At 43.3% G+C, this 6,000-nt stretch overlaps 1 protein-coding gene across 1 annotated transcript in view; it reads left to right on the top strand.

Annotated features, from left to right (window-relative positions):
* The window catches only part of LOC122789953 (fibronectin type-III domain-containing protein 3A-like), a 1,322,139-nt gene that overhangs the window by 436,317 nt on the left and 879,822 nt on the right, over positions 1-6,000 (top strand). The gene's annotated exons all lie outside the window — the stretch shown is intronic.

Consider the following 6,000-nt stretch of genomic DNA (forward strand, 5'->3'; position numbering starts at 1 on the left):
TGGGGCAAGAAAAACTGATGTAATGGCGTCATCTGCATGCTTTATACCCCTGACTACCTGACGCCATGGACGATGAGACTGCAACCGATGCAGGACCCAAGACTTTGATAATCAGGCCGACTGAGGGCTACTGCAAGCAGATAACCCAAATGTGATGACTGCAACAGTGAATACACTCGAACATCTACATTTATGGCAAGTGTATACAGCTGTACTTTCTGGAGATTGCAGATGATATTTTCTTGGAATCCAACCTTACCCCGGATACTTTGCCTCCAGCTCCCAGGAAACCTGACAGGTACTATAGAGTACATAACTCTCACAAATTCCTTTTCAAGAATCCTACTGTGGATCCAGACACAATTTCCCAAGGACCAAAAGGCATTAAGGCTACTACTGCCAAGAATCCTACACCTTCTGACAGGGATTCTAGGACTTTAGACAGATGGGGTAAAAAGGTATACACCTCTGCTACTCTGGCCTTTAGGGCTTTAAATTGCCAGTTTCATATGTTAAAGTATCAGCAGCATATCATGGGGATAATTAAACAGAAAGTGATGTTGATTCCTGACTGTGCAGAACACAAAGATTTACAAGAGTTAATGCAGTTTGCTGACCAAGTTGGTAAATGTACTTTGCAGTGTGGTTTTGATGCTTTAGAAGCATCTTGTAGGGCTGCTGTCACTGGGCCTGTTCTTAGATGGCATGATTGACTTAAGGAACAAAACTTGCCAGATCAGGTCAAAGCAAAATTACTGGATGCACCCTTAAACCAAGAGCGCCTATTTGGCAATAAAGCAGAAGAAGTCCTCAAAAGGATGGAGGAGAAACCTAAATCTATGCACACTGTTAAAGATTTCTTACAAGTACAGCCACCTAGATTCAGTAGGCATTGGCCTTCAAAGAACTGATCCTTTCCAGTCCCTTCCAGGCCTTCTCAGTCCAAACCCAGGGGCAGCAGACCCCCAAGACTTCAGTCTCAGGTTATGCACAGATCTAAGCAGTCGGGTGCTCCCACATCCAAAACGGGGAGTAGTAAGCCAACCCCTTATGGTAAACTTGCACAATAAGGGGACAAGGCTTTTATTCAAGACTGTTCCTGGTTCCCAGAAAAGAAAACTCCTGGCATCTTATCCTGGATTTATCTATTCTCAACAGCTTTCTGGTGGTTCCAAAATTCAAAATGCTAACTCTCCAACAGCTGCTTCCTATGCTAGCCAAGGAAGCCTGGCTGGCAACCTTAGACTTAAAAGAAGCTTACCTGCACATCCCCATAAGGGAATCTTGCAGGAAATACCTTCGCTTCAGGGCAGCCTCTATGCACTGTCAGTTCTTTGGCTTATCTACTGCGCCCAGGGTATTCACCTAGCACCAGCCATTGCTTTTTGCAGACAGAGAATTATTCAGATTTACCCATACTTGGACGGTTGCCTGATTCAGGCGGAAAGTCAGGACTTGCTACTACAGTACCTGGCATTTGTAAAGAGACTTCTAACTTCACTGGGGTACACCATCAATGAAAAGAAATCACACATAGTACCCTGCCAACAGATTGTATTCCTGGGAGCAAGCATGAACACAGCTTCCCAGATGGCATTCCTCACTCACTCCAGAGAAATTTATTTGACAACTTATTTTGACCTACTGGCCATAAAAACCCAGCTATCTGCGAGGAATATACTGCAAGCTCTGTGGTTCATGGCCTCTTGCATCCTGTTAATTCCATATGCAAGACTGCATATGAGGAAACTTCAATGGTATCTAAAATATCTATAGTATCAACATTCTCAGGACCTGGAAACAATAATTCCTATCATTCCGTGTTTAAGGGCAGAGTTCCTTTTGTGGGCAGAGACCTGCAACCACAAACAAGGGACTCCTTTTCACTCTACCCCCTGCTGCCCAAACCCTAACAACGGAAGCATCAGACTATGGATGGGGGGCTCACATGGCAGGGCAGTGCATTCAGGGCAAATGGAACCCAAAGCAGATGCACCTGCATATCAGTCAAAAAGAAATGTTAGCTGTACAGAATGCTCTGACAGCCTTCAAAGGCCTTATTCTTCCAGGACAACTATTGGTAAAGACATACAACACCACAGTTATGTGGTACATAAACAAGCAGGGGGGAACACATTCCTACCCACTCTGCAGACTAGCCATGGCTCTGTGGAACACAGCTTTGAGCAACAAAGTGCACCTACAAGCTCAGTTCCTGCCAGGCAAACTAAATTCACTGGCAGACGACTTAAGAAGAAATCTCATGGACCCACATGAATTGAAACTGGAACCCAAAATATTCAAGCTTTTGGGGAACAGATGGGGGACACCAGAGGTGGACCTGTTGGCTTCCCCTCAGAACTATCAATTGAACAAATACTGCACCAGAATTCCTCACAGCCAAGCTTGGAAGGGGGATGCCTTGTCCTTTTCCTGGGAAAGCCTCTCATTCTATGCTTTTCCCCCTCTGCCTCTCCTCTCGAAGGTACTACTAAAGATCAAACAGGACAAGCCAAGAACAATCCTGATTGCACCAGACTGGCCATGCCAGCACTGGTATCCTCTTTTGCGCAGTCTGACAGTGCTACAACCATGGCACCTGCCTCAGACCCCTTTCTTGCTGCCCCAGCAGAGGGGCCAAATTATGCACCCTCAGCTTCAGACCCTGAACCTTGCAGCCTGGCTAATCCCCTGAACCCACCTCTAGAAACACTCAGTAAGCAGGTGCTGGATGTCATTTTTGAGGCAAGGAGGCCTAGTACTAGAAAATCCTGTTCAGAAAAGTGGAAAAGATACTGTTCCTGGAGCCAGTCTCGGGATGGGCACAACTGTGCCCAGCTTACCTCATATACTAGATTACTTAACAGAAATGCTCCACAAGGACTTATCCTTCTCTTCAATTAAGATTCATGCCTCTGCCATCTCAGCTCATTATAATACTGAGCCACCCCTCTTTTCTCATCCTCTGGTAAAACTGTTCCTTAGAGGAACCAATAATTTAAGACCCCCCAGGAGAGCTCCCAGTCCGGCCTGGGACCTTAACTTTGTATTGGGAAAACTTACACTTCCCCCCTTTGAACCGGATGCTACAGCAGAGAAATTCCTGTCATGGAAAACAGCTTTACTTCTAGCCATCACTTCAGCAAGAAGAGTGTCTGAACTGCAGGCACATATGGCAGTGGAACTTTTCATTATCTTCCACATGGATAGGGTTTCCCTCAGGACTAACCCATCTTTTATGCCCAAGGTGGTGTCTAGTGTGGCTTTAAACCAGTCCATTAATTTGCCTACTTTTTTTTTCCTAATCTGCAAAATAAAGGAAAGGATACTGCATTCTCTAGATGTGCACAGACAGCTTAGATTCTATTTGGACAGGACTAAGCCACTCAGAAAATCTGAACAGCTGCTAGTCAGCTTTGCTGCAGGGGCAGAGGGGAAGGTCATTTCAAAGCAAACCATATCTAAATGGATAGCACACTGCATCCATTTCTGCTGCAAGCACTATGGAAAATCTGCCCCACAGGGGATAAGAACACATTCCACTAGGGCTACATCTACCTCTACTGCATTTCTCAGAGGAGTCCCTACCAGGGACATCCTGGAAGCTGCAACCTGGAGCTCTGTACACAATTTCACCAAGCATTACCACTTACCTATCTTTTCTAAATCCAGAGCTGGATTTGCCACAGCAGTCTTACAGGGCCTGATTGCCAGTACTAATGCTTCTTAATCTAACTCCACCCTTCCTTAACTTTGGGAATCAACCCAAATGTGATGACTGCAACAGTGAAACACGAAGAACATAGTACAGTTGTGTACACTTACCATAAATGTAGATGTTCGAGTAATTTCACTTTTGCAGTCCTGGTTACCCTCCCTCTAGCCCCCTGACTGTCTTAGCATTCACCTATCCTTTTTGGTTTGGCATATCTTATACTATGTGTATTTGTTTTTTGCAGGGGGTGTTCCACACGATATATTTGCTTGCTATTTTGGGGGCACCTGACGTCTGGGGCAAGAAAAACTGATGTAATGGTGTCGGCTGCATGTTATATACCCCTGACAACCTGACATCATGGAAGAAGCGACAGCATCCGACGCAGAAATCCCAAGACTCTGGTATTCAGGCCGGCTGAGGGCTACCTGCAGGCAGATAACACAAATGTGATGACTGCAACAGTGAATACACTCGAACATCTACATTTATGGTAAGTGTACACAACTGTGCTTTGTGTATACTTACCATAAATGTAGATGTTCGAGTGTATTCACTGTTGCAGTCCTGGTTTCCCTCCCTCCAGCTCCCTGGTTTTCTTTATCTTTCTACATATCCTCTCTATGGCCATTGCTAATGGCATTGGTATTTACTTTTTACTGGTGGTGTTCCCCACCATATATTAGCTCCCTATTTGGGGGGCTCCTGACATTGGGGCAAGAAAAACTGATGGAATGGCGTCGGCTGCCTGTTTTATACCCCTGACTACCTGACAACATGGAAGAAGTAGCAGCATCTGACGCAGAAGTACTAAGACTCTGGTATTTGGGTCGACTGAGGGCTACCTGCAGGCAGATAACCCAAGTGTGATGACTGCAACAGTGAATACACTCAAACATCTACATTTATGGTAATTGTACACAACTGTACTCTTTTATTCCTCTCTACTCTACCTCTTTTAAAATGTATTTATCCAAGTACTTTGTGCAGCTAGAAGGATTCCAGAGGTGCCTAACTGAAAAGTTCACCAGAGTAAAGACTCTTAGTTACCAATACAAGACCAAAGCTTTGCCCTTGTACTCTTCCTGTTATAGACCGTTGCAAGATGATTTGTCTAATAGTCCATGATGTTAAGGACTGAACCCTCCTTTATCTCCTATACCTTCACAAAACAGATATTTTCATAAACACTGGAGTTGAAGGCTTGAGTTTCCATCAGTGGGTAGGGATAAATTTGCTAATCCATGTTTCCCCCATTCGTGGAATGATCTTCTCTTGTATATAAAATAGAATGAACACTTCACTTTCTTTGTGGGAAACCTTGATGATTGGCTTGGTGCCCATAAATCATCCCAGTCCTGACTTGTTTTGTCCTAGAGGCAGGGTACCTTATGAGAATGGGTATTGGCCATATGGTTCTGGTTCTGATTCATGGAACCTGTGTATATAATGTTTGTGGTGCATCTTTTGTTACATAGCTGTAACTACACACAGAAAAAAAGTAGCCACGTCCAAGACTCTGATAAAGTTAACTGTAAACAAGTGTCAAAGGGCTAAGAATGTTTTTAAAGTTATGTTTTCAATGAAATAGTGAATATTTTTTTCTAGAAAATGCATCAGAATTTGCATATCTCATTAGTTATTACAAAGCCCAAAAGCCTACTTCACAGATCCTAGTTATTATCCCACATTACAGGCTTGTAATGATGTAGGCCATGTAACAGCGTTGGCATAGTAGTGCATCAGTGTTCACAAGAAAAAAAAACAGAAATGCAATAAGAAGCACAAGTATGATCATTATAATTTACAGATTTATATTTTGATTGTATTTGTGCCTCTGAGTTCATTTATTTATTTGATATTCAAAAGACGTCAGGAAGTAGAAGCCCTGAAAATTGCTAATCAGTGCAAGGATGTGGGCAGTAGTTTAAGGTGGTCGTATTAAGATGAATGTGGCTGAAGACTGATAGCTGCGTATCATATATGAATAAATGGAGTAGCTGAGTTTAGATTAGTGTGAAGGGTCTAGTGCCAGTCAGTGAACAAAAGTGAACCGTTGATTACCTTTTTTCCAAGTGTTCATTAAATAGCATTGCAGTTATTTTACAAATGTGACTGCCACTCATTTTTATGAGGAAGAAAAAAAACTTGGTCATGGGTAAGAAGTTGAACAATCAGTGCGTAAACTAGGAAACTGTTCACCGTTGTATGAAATGCATGTCTTCATGTCACCCTTCAGTTATTAAACATTTTTTTCTTTGTGTGTCAGGTTGGTGGTAGCACAA

The sequence above is a fragment of the Protopterus annectens genome, chromosome 15.part0, assembly GCF_019279795.1.
Source record: "Protopterus annectens isolate FY-2018-M chromosome 15.part0, PAN1.0, whole genome shotgun sequence".
NCBI classification, from domain to species: domain Eukaryota; kingdom Metazoa; phylum Chordata; order Ceratodontiformes; family Protopteridae; genus Protopterus; species Protopterus annectens.